This window comes from Thermobia domestica, chromosome 2 (assembly GCF_964235325.1).
Source record: "Thermobia domestica chromosome 2, izTheDome1.hap1.1, whole genome shotgun sequence".
In the NCBI taxonomy this organism is placed as follows: domain Eukaryota; kingdom Metazoa; phylum Arthropoda; class Insecta; order Zygentoma; family Lepismatidae; genus Thermobia; species Thermobia domestica.
Genome location: NC_137455.1, coordinates 322,100,145 through 322,119,610, shown reverse-complemented (window position 1 = coordinate 322,119,610; position 19,466 = coordinate 322,100,145). Strand labels below are relative to the sequence as shown.

General features: G+C 33.8%; 2 protein-coding genes across 6 annotated transcripts in view; both read left to right on the top strand.

Moving 5' to 3' along the window:
- Positions 1-19,466, top strand: part of LOC145678660 (uncharacterized) — a 363,281-nt gene that overhangs the window by 326,576 nt on the left and 17,239 nt on the right. The window lies entirely within an intron of this gene.
- The window catches only part of LOC145678661 (uncharacterized), a 49,372-nt gene that overhangs the window by 23,752 nt on the left and 6,154 nt on the right, over positions 1-19,466 (top strand). Inside the window, exon 2 of one of the 3 annotated variants that reach the window (XM_081749040.1) lies at positions 5,246-5,298. The exons of the other annotated variants lie outside the window; for them this stretch is intronic. The gene's annotated coding sequence lies outside the window, so the exon portion shown is untranslated. The remainder of the gene's footprint in view (positions 1-5,245; positions 5,299-19,466) is intronic. 3 annotated transcript variants of the gene reach the window in all.

Genomic DNA, 19,466 nt, shown 5'->3' with positions numbered 1-19,466 from the left:
CAGGTCATGTAGCTAGAATGGAAGAAAGTAGAAACGCTTTCAAAGTCTTGACTGGTAGACCCATAGGAAAACGACCATTAGGAAGACCTAGGCGCAGATGGGAGGATAATATTAAGATGGATCTCGCAGAGATTGGAATACAAAGTAGAAACTGGATGCAATTAGCTAAGGATAGAAGTCAGTGGAGAGCTTTTGTGAACGCGGCACTGAACCTCCGGGTTCCATAGGCCATAGAGTTAGTTAGTTAGTTAGTTAGTTAGGTATTGGCAAATAAAATCAAATGTTTTTCTCAGCATATTGAAGTGAATTACCAGGACATGCCAATTATTCTTGTTTCAAAAGAGTTCAAGAATTATGAAAATAGTACAGAAATTTTTCTATGTATTATACTGCAAACCGTGCTTCAGAATGTTTTTTTGGATTCAAAATTTTGATTGTTAAAATATGCATGCACTGAATGGTCAAATTATGTTATGTACAAATACCTCTTTCCAATCACTTTTTCCTTTACATCATTTTTGCATTTTTCACTAAACATTGCATTTTTAACAACAATTAGCACTGAATTACTAAATTCAAGCCTTTACCAAACGTTTCCACATTGTTTATAATGTGCCTAGTATAATCTATATGCTTATGAATAGCTACATTATTTGACTTTATAAAGCTATGTCCAAGAACATATAGCGGATTTTGCCTCTCAGCTTCATCTGACGAACGGAACGTTTTCGGTTCATCAGATGGTTTTATCTAGAGGGTCAGCTCTATTTGTCCTCAGCTGAAGGTAACCTACAGCTTATGAACTATGAATACAAAAAAGTATGCTTATACAACTATTAGCCTCTATTTGAAACATCTTTCCTGAACAAATGAATGAATTTCGCAACATAGAAAATTTGTAGACTCTAGGCAAGATTCTTTCTGTACAAATTCCTCATTTTATTTATTTGTTCTTTCTATTCCACACTTTTCCACTACTATTTCACTTCCATCCATCGCCCACTGATTTCCGATGACAATCATTACAATCTTTTTAGCAGTTTCATAGTGCCTAGTTGAGATGGTAGATCCTTGGGTCCAAAATATAGAATACTACTGCTGCTGTTCTCTTCTTTAGTCTGACATAGGGCTGACAAAGCTTTGGATTTCGAATATTGGTACCACTTTCTTCTCCATTCTCTTTGTCGACGACGATGGCGGGATGTATCGAAAGTTCAGATGGAGACTGTAGAATACAAAATAACTAACATTATGTCTCTTGTAAAACATACACATACATATTATACTGTTGTTACTTTCATTACAAATTGTACTCTTTTACAATACAATTTATAAGGATGATTATGAAAATATACAATTATAATCTTACTATCTAATTTATAATTAGTTTAGGTGCTGTTGTACGTTCCGCCATTCTTCTTACATTTATAACATAAAAAATTAGACATAGGATTTTATTCTTCGCTGCTGAATTTTCATGGAGTTCTCAACCCAAAAGGAGCCCCTGTCTAGATAGTTCTCATCATACTGATTATCATATCCGAAAAGCTAAACTTTTTATTGGTGCCTTTCTGAGAAAATTACCAAAAAGTTTAGCGAAGAATTAATATGATGCCGAATAACACATGAGAGTGAAAAGATATTAGTGTCTGGTCAAAAGATTGCACAGAAAGCCATTTCCGGCAAATGCTATGACGTACAGATAGAACTCTAGAACGCAGTATTGTTGTTATGCTCGTTACGCCATTTTAGACATGGCTATCGTACTCCACTCCGGTCTTACATGCTTTCTGTGTATGTAGTTGGCAACATTGGCTACACATTCCTCGTGCCTTGACAGTTTTGTATGGTTCCTGTAGCATGTACTGGTTATTGAAGAATGATAAACTTTGTGTTTCGGTAACATTGAACGATTCCTCATTCTGACTCAGAGTAATTTTGGGTCACACGTTGAGGGTTGGAATCTCACTACGCGTTGTGTTGGTCTTTTTTGTGATTGTAGCTGTTTTTCGTTTGAGGTTTCCCATCTTTTTGTGAAGATCTTCGTTGTGTGGCGAGAGCTACGCTTCTATTTGAACGTCATTGTATTAATTGGGATGTCTTTATAATGTTTAGAACCGACAACAATCTTTCCACATTTGTGATATATTTAATAGTATATCAGTTGTTCGCAAATTTTAAAGTGGATTTTCTTTAAACACTTCAATAAAAAGTTTAGCTTTTTTGGATATGATAGCCAGGGTTGTGAGAGCTATCCAACAAACTAATTCACTCTTCGGTATATCATTCGCAACTCGTGAGGTTTCCATGTGAGATTCCATTTTTATTTCTAATATATTCTAGTATTCCTGTGCTTAATACCCACTTACAATCATGAAGTGAAGATAGTTTCCTGCCTAAATAAACTTCGACTGTGGTAAAAACAGTCTTGCTGATAGAAATTAAGACTATATTGAACTTTATGCAAAATTCTTTATACTGGGTCTGGTCTTTTGTTAATACATGTATAACACATCAAAATTTGTTTTACAAAAGAATTCATAATTTCGAGTAAATTGGGAGCCGGATTGTAAGGATTAATTGTTACATGTCTAGTACTTTGACTAAACATATGCGTTTCAAAGATATCAGTTGCAAAGAGAAACACGCTACCGTTTGCAATCAAATTTGTCGTAGTTGTATTGTATTACTAAACAATTACTAAACTTTTCCACATTATTTAAATTTGTCCAGTACACAGTATGATCTACATATTTATGAATAGCTACATTATTTTACATTATAAAGCTATGTTCAAGAACATGTAGCAGTCACTTTCATGTGACGAATGGAGCGTGCTCAGGCCACCAAGTGAGATAACCTAAAGTTCAACTCCTATTCATCTCTCAGCTGAAGGTGACTTGCAGGTTATATCATCAGTATGTGTGGTCTTTAAATCATGAATAAGAGACGAATATGCTTATGCCTCTTTTTTTTTAAAAAAAAAAAAAAAAAATCTAGAAGAAATAAATCTCGTAATATACGTGATTAAATGTAAGTTAGGGGCCGCGGTGGCTCAGTGATAGAGCGTTCACCTCTGGTGCTTGGGGTCCCGGGTTCAAACCCTGCTGAACTTTGTGGTGGACAAACATCGTGTGCGTGGGTTTTCTTGGGGTTCTCCCGTTTCCTCCCACTTTATTCATTCCACCATTTCATTCATCTCTCATTATCACCGTCTCCTTTAGCCTAACCGGCATAATCGTGGGACGTAGAACTCAAACATTTCATTTTTTAAATGTAAGTTAGTGTACAAAGAAAGATTTATGGTCAAACAGAACTTGTCATTCCCCCTCTCATCTTCCCGAAACCAAGCGTAGAGTTCATTAAGTTACAACGAGTATGAGAAAACTATGCGCAAACTACATTTAAAATTTAAGACTATAAAAGTATTATAAGGTTTTATTATGCAAACGATGAATGGGATAACATTATATGAGCAGAAAGTGTAATTGATAATTTGAATGTTCATTTGAGAAAACACACGAAGGCACTCAAACATCTGTTGTACTAGAACACACTTCTGTCATAAAATGGTTTGCCATAAGTATAAATGGGAACAGATATTCTATAGTGTACAAGTTTAACACAAACAAATTCCAAGATTTGATTATTTTTATGACATCTAAATAATACATTAGAATACAGAAGGTTTCTTGTCGAAGTTATTATATTCCCTAGACGAAAATATGTAGAAAATAAAGATTAAGAGAAATAACATTAAAATCAAACATGTAATGAAGATGAAATGAAGTTTAAATAACGGAATAACGAAACACAAACAAGCAAAACACTATTTGGTCCATTAAATCCTTTTGCTTTTATTTTTCAACTTAAATGGTTACCTCAAACACAACACTTATTCTATTGTTAGATTAGTGTGATAAATATAATTTACAATTTTTTTTTTTTTTTTTTTTTTTAAGGAGCTTGACTACTGTACAGTTTCCCTTTTAAGTTGCATTATTATAGTTATATATTTATTCATGCAATTATTTCTAGAGGTGCTATCTGGTCGAATTCTCTTATAATTTTTAATAGAATATTAAAAAATATAGTTTTATTGTATGTCACAATAGAGGTTTCTTGACTGTGGATTGTAATGAAGATTTTGTTGTCAAACATGAAAAGCTTTCAATCCAATTTCCTTGCAATTCGAATGGCACTACTCCCGAAGTAATTTTGGGCCTAAGTTTTTTTTTGTGCCTGATTTGAGTATATTTTTACTGAAAATTTTCCACACGCCTTGTGGTCTACGAGATGTTTGTGTGAGTCATTCCAGATAGTATGGGCGAACTCAACATCTAGTCCTTTATTATTATTTACTCAAATCGATATTTGGCAGCAACCATACTTGTATGTAGGTAAATTGTGTAGAGTTCGCTTTTCTTGCCCAAAGTAAAAATATCTATTTGATAGAGGAACGTTTTCTTGAGCTCATCCTTGTGAACCAAGTTTAAAATGCTTTTTTCTAAAACAAATTTTTGTTGAGTTCGTCCTTACTACTAGAAACGCCTCATATATGCATGACCAGGACGTAACGTCCGTAAGATATTACCCTTCGTTATGCCGTAACTTCTTAACCCAAACCTGTCATTTTTCTTTTTGGATCGAAAGATCCAATATATTTCAGGCAAAAAAATTCTTGTAGGCCTAATATCTGCATATAATGTAGCTAAACCAAAACTATCACTTAACTCAATATGATGAGCTTATTCCGTAAAAAATGCGGAAACTCGATTTAGGGGCCGCTCAAAAATGTTGTGGCTCCTGATTCGAAAACTAATTATTGACCAAGATCGCAATCTTTTGATGCATTTTTTTTGGATCATTCTTAAAATTCTTGGCGAAGATCGCAATCTTTTGATAAATATTTTGGGGACCATTCGTAAAATTCTTGTTTGTTATCATTGCTAGTTACATTTTTAGTTGTGATAACGCTTACAAGTTGATTGGTGTTTCAGTCTCTTGTTTATTTTTCCATTCATTTCCTTGTTTCCATCTCTTGTCTTTCGTCTTTGTCGGCCAGTCACTGAATTACGAATAACTTAATCAACATACTTTTGTCTTCTGTATTAGCTACGTTTGTTAAACCTCTGCGAAGGACTGAAAATATTATCCTGTATATTGCTTATATAAATTAAGATTTTTGTTTTAAAAATACATATAAAAAAATATGAAAGCTTGTTATACCCTTCTTCATTTGCAGGAAGAAAGAAGTCTCCAAAAGTTCGAAGACAGATTATAATATTAATGGAACAGGTAGTTATTGTAGCGTAAAGTCTAGTAGCGTTCTGATTTTTTAAGGTAAGGTTATTCTTCAATAACCAATCAAGGATATGAAATTTTCATTGTGAAGCAGCAAAGAAATGGTTTACTTGCTTCTATCATAAACTAACATCCAAAGTATATTTTGAGGAAACAGTTTTCAAGTATAGTAATCACTATGGAAAGACATCCTACATCTTTTCCCGTATTTATACCTTCAATTTACACTAATTTGCAGCGAGATCTAAATGAAAAGGATGGTCAGGCTGCGTATGTACAAGGAGATGAAAAATGCTATAATTTCACACACATTTCCCCAACTTGCCATTGTTGTAGGGAAAATTTTACCAACAGAGAATCGAAATGTTGTGCAAATTGGTATACAACTGCATTAAGTATTCCTCCCAACAATGTATCTTTGGAACAGACAGATTACGAAAATAATGAATTTATGATTCGAAATGATTGTCATTGTCGAAGTTATAAGAACTTTGGAAAATTTCCAGCAGATTTTAGACGCGAAGAAACACGGGTAAATAAATTATCTTCCAACAAATTGTGCATTTGCATTAATAAAGTTTCAGAATTATGCAGAGATTTGTTTTGTGATAAGAAATCGAAAACTATTTACCAAAAACCTTCAGTAGGGAAATATACAACTAACAAAAATGTATGCCAGTTGTGTAGATGTGGAAGTTGTTCACATTTCTCAACAAAAGTTCAAAATATTTCCTGTAGCTGTACTTGTAAAGCAGGTCTAAGACAACATCCTGTCCAATCTCGAGCAAAAGCGCATAGAAAGCCGTATTTGCAAGAAAGAGATAACGAAGATTATGGTAAATCTTATACAGAGAGTGCAACTCCTGAAGCAGATTTTGTTGGGATGAAACCTACAACTGGCAGTGCAGTTAGTAACCAATCACGTACCGAATCTCAAACTTCTAAAACTAGTTTGACAGAGAAGAGCTCTAAACGTAAAGGTAAAACACAGTCTCATGCAAACAGTGAGAGTTCACTTTCAGATGATACCTTGCAAAATAGTAGAGTACGAAGCCCACTTTCACGGGAAAATAGTGAAATAGAGAGGATTCTTTCTTCACTTAAGATAGAAGACGTAGCACTAAATGAAACGGATGTATCCAAAAAGTATGCGAGTGATGACTCTTGGAAAAGTTATGGTTTTGCAGAGGAAGACCCATCTATAAGAAAATATTGTAAATCGTGTCAATGTGGATGTCAGGAGTGCTCTGATATAGTGAACAAAGAAGAAGACATTTGTCCTTGTATTTGTGAAACTTGTTCAGATAGACAAATTATTAATTTGTTCGAAAATATCGCAGATGACAAAATGTCTTCCTCTGAGGCATCTATGATTCAAGATAGCCAAAGAGACACAAGTGAATGGCTACAAGTTACAGATAAAGATTTCCCCAAATATGAGGAACGTGATCTCGGTGATGAAGGTAAAATAAAAAAAGTAATTATTACTAAAGAATTAAACAAGGGTGGGAAAAAGAGTTTGGTTACTGTTGAAAGAACTATAACTGAATCAAAAACAGGTACAAGAACTTTATCCAAGAAAATTATAGTTGAGGCCAATAAACGAAGAGATACGGAAAGTGAAAAGGATAGCCCAGGTAAGAAAACAACTAGAATGGTAGTTATAGATGGGGGAAATACGTATGAAACTACACTTTTTGCATTAGGTAATGGTAAAACTTACCGCCAAGTTTTCTCACCTTTACAAACAGATTCATCAAAGCCTTATAAGATTGTTCGTAAGTGTAACACAAAGAAAAGTTCAAATTATTACAACGTTGGAACACAATATAATATTGAAGACTATGTAGAAAGAATTAATGAAAACTGTTTTCAAGATAAATATACTCAAGTAAATCTATCAACAAATACAGTTCTTTGTAAATGTATGTACGAAGACCAGCAAAGGGAATTAAATCATAATCGTCATACTCTGAACACAAATAATCAACCATTTGTTTGTGGCCACGATATAAATTCATGTCTCGAAGCAAGTACAGATGGACTCGTTAAAGAACAAAATGCGTTACATACAAGTTCGGAAGAATATTTTGATGACAGATCTTCCCATGATCAACACAATTCAAACATTGACATCAAAAGAGTAAATTTTCTTTTCTTTAGACAAGATGGTAATATATCTGATAAAAACATTCAAACAGAGCTACCCCTTAGTCACAATCATAACAATGTTATGTTTTTCAATAGCAGGAATAATGAGAAAGCTAAAGTAATATCACAAGATTTAGATTTCCGTACCTATGAGTACAGTACTTCTGATCAAGGTACACAAACACTGCTATCCTTCAAAGACAACAATAAGACTACGCTTCATATTAACGATGAAGTACAACTGGTTTTACAATCTGGCGCATCAGAATATAATTTCGTTCGAGGAGAAAATATTAATTTCTCCCAAGTATTGAATGAAGATTTTGCAAAGTGTATGACAACAAGGTCGATATGTGACAATGATACTCAGACTAATAAAAATAAATACAATGAAAGTGATGTAATCATGAATCAAACAATGTTAGAAAGGGGTGAAAAAGCTAGACACGATACTCAGCAAATGTACTGTCCAACAATTTATAATGCTGCTGTCGATTGTTCGAGAAGCTCAGAATATGTTTCATTTAATACAGCTAATGAAAAGTTTCCTTCTAAAGTTGAACTTTTAAATATTTATTTGAATCATAAATTCAATAATAAAGAAAACGAAAACTTGAAAAACAGAAAGCGACACGCATATAATCGCAGCATAAGTGATACAGTATTGAGCGATAATGAACAAAGTTCATACTTGAATCCAGGTGTTCTACAGAAAAGCGAAGCAGCAAAAATGATTCCACAAATTCTGTCACTTAGCCAACCTGATCCTGATAGTAAAATGAATAGTTCGAAATCCCAAATTGTACAAAATGATATCAAGAGAAGAGTGTCTAGTGACTCACAAAAGTATAATTCGATGCCCACTTCTGGGAATGACAGAAAAACTGTTCCTGATTGGAATTCTGAAAATGACGATTCAAATGTTACTGAAAGGGTCAGTCAACGGCTAGAACGTGATGTGAACTCGCAGAGATTAAGTGAAAATGGACATAGTCACATGACGGATGACTTGAAGCGTTTTATATTAAATGGATCTTTCCAACAAAATACAAGTTGCCAGAGAACTCTTGAGAATAAAGTTCAAAATTCCTCTTTGAATTTTCGTGGTTTTCGAAAGCTCAATGCTTTTGAAGTATTAACAAATTTGCACGGACTTTCTTGTGAAGCGAATTCCAGTAAAAAATTCATCTCAAGTGTCAAGAAAGGAACAGTATTTAATGAAGACGAAAGACATATTTCACGGAAATCACGTAGTCCTAATAATCGCTTAAACATAAGTAATGATTTTGAAGAAAATAGTGAAGAATTAAAGTTGATACCATTAGAAGATCCAGTGTACAAGAAAGCTGGCCAGTCCGCTTTTTCTACAAACAAAAATGTTGATCCATTATTACGCAATAATGGAGGAATGGTTCAATTAGCTAAGAAGCAAACCATATTTGTAAGCAATAACAAATGCCAACAAAAAGCTTGTAGAAGCACTGATCACAGTACACATGGTCGACCCACAGTGCACAATGCAAAGATAGTTGGAGGCAGAGGAAAATTTTGTAATATTTTAGATAATACAAGAACAACAGCCTCTTCAGGATCCCAACACAAAGGGCAAAAGAACAGTTGCTTTATTCGAGATAAAGAAGCAGACAAGACACCGTTTAACAACATGAAAACTAGAAACAATCAGAATACTAGGCAGCAGAGGAGAAGCTCATTACCCATTGGTGTTAGTGAGAATTTGTCTTACAAGATTCAATAAACCCCAGATTTAATTCTGAAAAAATACTTTAAGGATGATTTCTGTAACACCACAGACCGTTTTACATACAATCACATGGGAAGAAATACAATGAGTAAAATCAAATTATTTAACACGTCTAAACATTATTTAACAGGTAAACATTTCAACACCTAACGATGTGAAACGAATTGTGTTGCTATGAATCGAACGCATATGCTCAAAGAAAGAGATTGTGAGCAGTTTTACATTGACCACCTTGACAATATTCTGTATAAAGAACATGAAAACGAGACTCAAATTCAAATCAAGGATCATGATATTTATCAGAAAGCAATTTTGGAAGAAACACTATATAGTAATTTTGAACATAGTGCTATGAATGACCGTGATGAAGTCTTTAAGAAAGATAACAAATGATTACATTAAGTAAAATTGTACATGCAATTTGACGTTAGCAATAAAATGGATGCCAACTAAAATGTAGCAACATCATATTAGTAATTTAAAGATATACCACAGAAATCGTTACTATCAATACTTCATCATAAAATAGAGAGCTTCATTTAGAAATATGTATTTAATTGCGTATATATATTTAATGGCTTATATACGAGCCATTGTGGGCTTAATTGACCAGTGGCGAAGCGTACCATGAAGAATTGAGTAGACAACACCAGACACACACAACACCTGTATATATATATTAGACTCTTGCTAATATCCGGCCCTCAGTAGTCAGTCCTCTCAGTAATCCGTCCCAACATCTGGCGTCTGCGACATTACATTATAACAATCTGTCAAAGATTGTGTTTGTTCATACTGTAGCTGCGGAAAAATACATACAGCACTATTGTGGCTTCCGTTTATTGTTACTTAGAAAGCGGTTGCGTGATAATGCATCTTCATTGCTTGAACTAAACATCTAAGACATGATTCATAGTGAGTAATAAGCTACCTACAATCTCAAGCATTAAGTTTCTCTATTTTTTCTGTGATAATGTATATAACCTTAATTTTTATATATATATTGAAAATTACTATGTTTGTGACTCTAAATCTCCTGAACCACCCGACCGATCTCGATCAAATTTGTAACATGGATAAGGTTCGAGGCTGGGCTGGTTTTAGGTTATTCACTGCGATGGTAGAACTGAGGGTTGGTGAGGGGTTATAAAAATAAATAAAACTTAATAACTTCTGAACCACTCGAACGATCTTGATCAAATTTTCAACATAGTTGAGGTTCAGATCTGGGATCGTTTTTATGATTTAAATTTGACGGAGCAACGTAGGGGTGGAGAAGGAGGGGTGATATATATAAATATCAATTTACATAAGACTGAAAGTGGCTATTTTTGTAACTTAATAACTCTTGAACAATCTAACCGATCTCAATCAAATTTTCAACATACATGAGTTTAGGGATAGGGCTTTAGGCTATTCATTTTGACGATGCAACGTAGGGGAGGGGAAGAGAAATTTAAAAATGATCAAAAATGACAGATATTTGTGTTGAGTCCATAGTTTTCGGGGTCAATGAGAAAAACATTGACACTTCTGATTCTGTTTCAATCCAAGTTCAGCCTGATAGTTGTACAGGGGGAGAGTGCAACGTAGGGGAGGGGGATAAACATTTAAAATTTATCGAAAATGACTAATATTAGTGTCGAATCCATAGTTTTAGGAGTAACTGAGATTAACAGTGACAATTCTGATGCCATTTGCCGCAGCACGGAGGAGGAGGAGGAGGGGGAGCTATATATAATAATGATCGAAAATGGCCAATATTAGTGTGTAATCCATAATTTTCGGGATCATTCAGATGAATAGTGACATTTCCGATCCGGTTTAAATCCAAAATCCGCCCCGCCACTTGGTGGAGGGTGAGAAAGAGATATATAAAAATGTCCGAAAATGGCCACTTTCAGTGTCGAACTTATAGTTTTCTGAGTCGCTTAGATGAACAATGATACTTTCGATCCTGTTTAAATTCAAATTCAACCCCGCAACTTAGAGGAGAGGGAGGAAGAGTTATTTAAAACTGATCGAAAATGACCGATTATAGTGCTGAATCCACATTTTTGGGGTTGCTCAGATGAACGGTGACATTTCCGATGCCATGGCCCGCAACATAGGGGAGGGTGAAATATATAATATATGAATGGTCAAAAATGACCAATATTAGTGTTGAATCTATAGTTCTTGTTGTCGCCGAGATGAACAGTGACACTTCTGATGCTGTTTAAATCCAAATTCAGTCCCGCATCTTGGAGGAGGGGGAAAAGGAAATACATAAAACTGATCAAAAATAACCCGTATTAGCGTCGAATCCATAGTTTTCGGGGTCGCTGAGATGACCAGTGATACTGCTGTGCCCCGCAACATGGAAGAGGAGGGAGATATATGAGAATGATCAAAAATGGCCGATATTAGTGTCTAATTCATAGTTTACGGGATCATTCAGACGAACAGTGACATTTCCGATCCGGTTTAAATCCAAAATCAGCTCCGCCACTTGGGGGAGGAGGAGAAAGATATATAAAAATGATCGAAAATGGCCACTATCAGTGTCGAATTTATAGTTTTCTGGGTCGCTTAAATGAACAGTGATACTTTTGATCCCGTTTAAATCAAAATTGAAACCCTCAACTTGGGGGAGGTGCATATATATATATAAGGTCAAAAGTGACCGATATTAGTGTTGAATCTATAGTTCTTGTGGTCGCCGAGATGAACAGTGACACTAATTAAATTACGGAAAAAATGAGTAATTTCTGCAGTATTAGAACACGAATCACACTTAATTTACAACTAAGAGAAAAGATTGTTACTACATCATAACGTTTCCAAACATTAACAAAAGCTGTGTAAACATGCTTGCTGCAATAAACAATAAAATACATGAGATACAAAGATGTATATTTAAGTTATTTATTTCAACCCAGCGAAGCGAGTAATAAAATCCGTCACTTTCGCTAATCCAGCACCCGTCTTTGCAAGAAAGAGCCGGATCAGCAAGAGTCTAGTGTATATATATATATATCTTGGCAATAGGTATTTCTTCACCGGGTAAAATGAAACTTCATATTCCTATTCCCTTTTTTTTTCTTCGAGCTCACTTTGCAGTTGAAGAAAAGCAAAACAAGAAGTTAAATGAACTTCTAAAAAAAAATTAGCAAAATATAGGCAAAATTTTGTTCAGGTCGTGAAAAGAAAATTAAATATCCATTTAACTTCAAGTAAATCAATAAAATCAAGTCTACAAACATCGCATCGCTCAGATTCTAAAGTCTCTCATTTTCCCCTCAAATTATTTCAGAGAAAAATATTCTGCAGATTTTTTCCCTTTCTTCAGACATTTTTCAATTCATACTCTTCTAGAGCAATGAGATGTTATTGATAGTCTCACTACACAGAATTTGCAGTGAACTTGTATTGATTACTTTTATCATTTTGTGTATGTAGTACCAGAAGTGTCTGGCTTCGCACAGGATGAATAACGTTTATGCAAAACTTTTAACAGTGAAGAAATTTGTGAAGTATATAACGACGAAGAATGTCTTTGATATTGTCCCTATTAATTCTCGGACAAGTTGACATTCAAATTTCTTTGCACGGGAAGAATAAGGTTAATGCAGAAGATGATAGGTATCCAACTTGGGATACATGGAAAATGGCAAGGGTGCCTACCTCACAAGCAAAATACGGTTTACTCTATACGTAAGATTTGACAAACCAATCGTCTCTCGAGTCGAAAATTTAAAAAACGGTTTCGTACGCGATTAGATCTGGTGAAGTTCTATCTGTATACAAAATTTGGTGGCTCTAGGCTCTAAGAATAGTTGATCGGTTCACGGCCAAATCTATTACCGATGCCGTTAACTAGAGCTGTCCATGACAATATTTGTTCGGAGAGAATCATTCACCTATCCCGTTCCCATAGCGAACATTTACTGAAGTTCCAACAATTTGAAATGGCAACGATTAGAGCCTAGCACTCATGATTGACTTTAGTAGGTTTCTCTAGCTTTGGTCTGCTCGTACCCGCCAATCAATACAAGGTATTGTATTAATTTTCAAGAGCGGTAACATGTAAAATTGGAGATACCTTCAAAGTTTAAGTGCACGTTTCGTAACCTCCCATCATACTCCTACCGGAGATCGGGAAAGCATTGTACCAATATGAAATTTTATACTGTGGAGGCATGATGGTGTAACGGAAGATGCACAATCTTACTTGAACGTGTCTTTCAACTATGCACTTACGGGATGCGCACATAAAATAAAGTAATACATTTTATCAGTTTGTTTTGTGATAAATATCTATATCACTAAACCTTATATAACACTTTCACACAAGTGTCATTATTCTCGTTTTTGAGTTAAGTCCATTGCTTCTTTTTCTTCGCGACGCGCATTATAACCAAAACAGGGATTTCTTCTTGAAGTCAAAAGTTTGCTTTTCTGAAGGATTATCTTCTCCTGGCAATATTTGCCGTCTTTTACATTACTGTACTTTTATAAAGAGTGCTGCGTTAGCTAAGAAACTTTTTAAAATTGTAAGTCTCATCCGAGCAACGTCCAAGAATGACCACATCCAACATAGAGCGACAGAGACTATCTTCTGTTTGATACTGAACCGTTTGTCATTCCTCTCCTTCTGATGCAACATTTGTTAGAAAAAAATACTTCTGGAACAATCTGCCTTAAGTTTAATCTCGTAAAATCCATTAACAGGGAATTACACTTCGCCTAATATTGTTTTCTTGTGCTGTCTTATGAAGCAAGGAATAGTACATCGGTTATCATTAAACAACGAACTTTTAAGAGTTTGGGATACGAGATTCTTTTTCATTTAGTGACCATAATAGGTAACATACATTTCGTTCTAATTTTTGCACATCCTGTAATCTCTATCAAAATGTATAATTTCGCAGCTTTTCGTTTTTATTTGTACACGCCAGGCGGCACTACTAGCCAAACTTGAAAGTCACCGTCTGCTATGGAGAGAAGTGAAAAAATCACCAAAATAGCTGTAGAGTTTACTATTTTGATAAAGGTTGACAAACTAGTGTCACAAAGTGACTCTTTTTTATGTAAAAATCTGGTGATAGACACACACACACACACAAACACACACGTTATTTTATATATGAGCATAGATACATGTGAAACACTTATCGATCTTTCTTTGACATTTTTTTTTTTTTTTTTAATTTATTTCTCGTAAAGTTTCAAAGTTTACGTCGGCTTAGACATGAAAGTGATAAGAAGTAAGTTTAATCAGCTCTTTGAGAATAATGAGACAGTTTCTTGCTCTTAAATATGTTTAGTTACTCCACTAAAGCCTCAGTTTTCTATTGTATTTTCAAACAAAGTTATTGCCAAGGAGTTAAGATAGGAAAAAGTAAATACAAACCTAATGTTGTAATTCATCTCGTGGAGACGACAGAATGAAATTTCTTTGTAATGTCTTAGCCAGTCGAGTACTTTTAAGAATAAAGGACTTCTCGTAGTAAAATAAAGAAAAAAACTAACTACACTCTTCGACATTATCCACTTATCACTGTCTTTTGTTGTTGTTCATTAAAGTTTAGCGTCCCTTTCAGACACCAAAGCTATATGAGACGCGGTACTGCAGCTTAAGAGCCTGCTTTACTTAAAATAATACAAAATTTATCATTTCTCTTTTGCTTGTTTATTCATAAGTGAAAGGAGATAATAAAATTCAACTTACCACAATCATAGATAATGTTATTCTACAACAGAAAATATGAACCTGAAAAATGTTCAGTGTTGCCATCCATGGAAATTACAGTGTTACCAGAATAACAATTCCCCTAAAATCTAAGTTAAGGTAGCAACTAGAGAAACAAACTCAACTGCATTTGATTACGTGTCATGTTGTTTTGGTTAGCTGTGAACTACTTTTTTAAATAATAGTTGTATTTAGTTTGTAATAAACAAAATAGTTTTAACGTACAGTTATTAAAATTAAATAACAATCGTGGTACCACTTGTAGTTCGAATCTCTGCACACAAACCGAAAATGAGTGCTCTCTTGAAGGTCTATGAAGTGAAATGTTTTAAACTATGGGGTAGAAACATGGCCAATAAAATCTAAATGAAAGAGAAAATCATATTTTGTAATTAGTATTTAAATATTAATGTTCCCCTCACTATTGCAAAGTATTACTAATTTGTTCCATCAATTCAATGTTAGAATATCATTAGAAAAGTTGTTTCAAAAAGTCATAATTTGCTTTCCTTGTATCCCTGTAATTCAGGCGAATTTTATTCAAGTTTAATTAATGTTTTAGCACAGTACCATTGTCAATGGGGATGCTCCAAAAATCACAATTATTTCCAATCTTTTTCTAGTATTGTTAATTCAAACAGTATAATTAAAATAGCAAAACAGAGTAGCAATATGGCTGTAATCAAAATAACATGATTTGAATCAAAAGTCATCACTACATCTTCCTATTGGTGTTTCTTGCGTTAATCTCAACTAGTTGCTACGCCCGAGCCTTCGGTCCGTTATACACCATTGGTTAAAATTGTGCGTAACTAAAAGCTCTAATTGTTTACATTTATATAGGATATTACAAAAATGTATCACATTATTTTAGGAACAGATTCCTTACATCAAAATAAAAAAAAGAGTTCATATGGACCTATGCTCAAAACTGGATAGTGTGCCAAAAACGTGAAAGAAGTGAACTAGCTCCACTACTATGGGTCCTATTGTAATCGAATCAAGACACCCCTGTCGAACTGGTACGTGAACTATCCAGATATCCATGTTTAAGAATGCTCCAGTACTTGCACACCAATTTTTAGAGAGGTAAGTGGAGAGTGATCAAGTATTCCCAAACAGCCTCTCTAAAAATGATTATGCAAGTACCGGAGGTTCTGAAAGATGGATATTTGGATAGTTCACATTACTAATTCCTCAATGATGTCTGGATCCGACTACGATCGGTCCTATATTAGAACATTTAAAGTTCATTTTTTCACGTTTTCAACCGTGTATAACTAAGAAACCATGCACTTCCGACTACGGATTCATATGAACTTTTTTTTTTTCTTATTTTGATGTGAGAAATCTATTCCCAAAAACATTGTGACAAATTTTTGTAGCACCCTGTATTATTATTATTATTATTATTATTATTATTATTATTATTATTATTATTATTATTATTATTATTATTATTATTATTATTATTATTATTATTATTATTATTGAGTTTGTTTACTAATCAATATGCAGTTACACAAATATTAGTGCTAATAAATAAATATAGTAGTGGTCCTTGTTCTAATACGTAGTAAACAGTAAAACACATTTATGTTCAATATAATCACTATCCGTTTTGAAGTAACTAAATTGAAACAATACAGTTTTTAAGTTGCAAATTAAATTGTCACAATAGTTTTAAATTGGTAAGTTGTCTGCATATTGGCGACATCTATTAGCGTCAGACACTCAGGTAGCGCAAGTAATGACACTTATTAGCATGATTGTATTAGGTAGAAACTAGAGTAATGTACAAACTAACACGTTCAGCTATTATTGTTAGTATTAATTTATTTTTCTGTTTGCAACGTTTGAGCTTATCTTGCCTTACTGACAAACTTGACTTCGTTATAATATATGTAGGTAAAAATAATGAACGTAGTTTGTATAATTGCGTTTCAATGAACGTAAAGGGCCTATTCGGTTGCAATAATGTGAACAGACTTTGGGGAAGATGGCTCAAATTCATCTCAAGTGTAGAAGAGAGGGTATGTAGATTCTACATTCCAAAAGCAAATTATCCTAAAATGGATGGAACATAGTCAAAAACCACGAAACGTTAACATTAACTAACGTCAATGGAAAATCAATGGTAAACAAATAATTCCTCCACTTATCTCAAAGACCAAAAGAGGGAGATGGCTGAAATTCAGCTTAAATATAGAACAGATCATGTAGATTCTACATTCAGAAAACGCACTGTCCTAAAGTGCATGGCACATATTAAACAATTACGAAACATGAACACTAAAATCAATGGAAAATCAATGAAACAAATTAAGAAGTCCACGTATTTCAAAAACTATAATAAGGAGATGGCTAATTGAAAGCTTATTGCAAAGACATAAAAACATATAGCACGTAAGGTAAATATGGATAGAATTTTGTCAAAAGTCAAGTTGTTTGAGTAAAATCAATAATAATGATAAAGCATATGCATCTTCTTCGAATTTCCCAGAGCACCATTCGCGGAAGTTACGTGCTCGAAATGTCTCACATCGGGATTTGGAATCCCCAGACTCGATTTGGCACGTAACGTGACTTTTGACCTGATGACACAGTCTGGTCCTTATGGTAAACTGAATAGGCCCTTTCAGAGCATAGAATCTTGTATTTGAGAATTTAAACTAATTTGAATAATCGAACTATATTCGTTATTCGATTTTCGTATTCAAATAATTATTAGTTCTTTTGACCAAATTGTTTGATTATAGTGCGGTATGAATGAGTATAACAACCAATTAAATAACATGTTACTTATAGGATTATTATAACTCTTTTACAATACAGTGCACGTAAACCGAACTAACCTGAATCTTTTATTTGAATATTCAACAACTGTGTTTTGTATCCACAAGAATTGTTGAGAAAAGGAAATGACTGACGGAATTATGACAAAGTAGAAGGCCTAAGAGGAAACAGCTATCATGAATTTTCTCCATCACAAAGAACCATGGCAGGAATTCAGATCGAATTTGTCCATTTTTGCTGCGTAAAGATGACATACCACTTAGCAATAGTAATTCATAAAAAGTATTATTATTATTATATTAGGTAACAAATTATTATTTAAAAAATATTTACAAGTAATCACACTAAGCACAGGAAAAAATTAGCATTGTGAAAAAATAGCCTTGTCTTAATTTTTCAAATATTTTAGTAATTGAAAAATTCTCTACGTGTGTAACATGCATTCTCATTTGGAAATACTATTGAGCCAAATATTTTGTAAATACTATTGAGTCTATTTAGAATAACTTTCCAGCCGAATTACGATAGCAGTTCAAAGATTTCAGAGATATGAATTTGTCTAGTATATCCAAAGAACTGAATTTTTTGTCTCTAGCCGATAGATTTTTTATTTTAAAGTTTTATCATAGCTAATATTCTTCATGAAGATTTCTTTATTGATGTTTTTTCCCAATAAGAATTCCTTACTATAACACTAGAAATGTTCTTCCTTTTGTCTATAAATCTTCTATTAAATACTTTAAAATAATCTCTTTATAAAATCATTTCTATTCTCTAAACATTTTCCAAACTAAATTTGTTAAAGTTCGTTCAGAACTTATTCACTTATTAAAGAACCTTTAGTGTTACCAATTTAATATAGTGTGCTGTTATTTGAGATGTCTTCTCTTTGTAACGGTTGTAATTGTACTATCAAAATGTCTTGACCCGTGGCAAAAATGCGAACTAAAGCTCACATTCACGCGTTGAGCCAATAAGGGTTTAGCTGTTGCTAAGCGAGAGAAAGGGAGTGGAATTCCTTCAGCCGATAGCAGCGCTTGGAAAGAAAGACTAGGTGTCAAGTCAATGTGGTATAGCTATAGTTCTGAATTTTAAAAATATCTTTCTTCTTTTTCCTTTCGTCTTTTCTTTTTCTTCTAGGTTTAAGTTTTTTTTTGTTGCATGATCGGATACTTCATGATCTTAGTTAATATGAGTTTTGTTTAATTATATGAATTTCTTTTATTGTAATCCTTCTTTTTATTTATGATATGTCATATTATGCCCCAATATGTAATCATTTATAAGTTTATTATAGGCTGATTTTTATGATTTCGACTGCAAGTGCAATTTATGTATTGCAAATGTAATCTGCCTGTTGCCAAATGTGTTACGTGACATTGTTGTATGGGTTTGGTTGCATGCAGTGGCGTATTTAGGGGGCTATCGGGCTCAAACCCCCCTGCCCCGAAATAAATTTGTTAGTTTTTCGCATTCCACGTACAACAATAATCCTTTTTAACCATTTCTAAGAATTTCATTGACTTTCTATTTTCTTAGATCTTTGTTCAGAAATAATACTGTATTTGTCAAATTTCATTCCATGTAAGAACTGCATTCTTTTCTTCTTTCTTTCGCCCATTCTACTGTTCTGTTTCTTTTGCTTAGGTATTATTTCATTTCGTTTCTCCTATCATACTTTCGATCGCTGTTAATTGTGATTCAAGTCGGCCGTTGTCA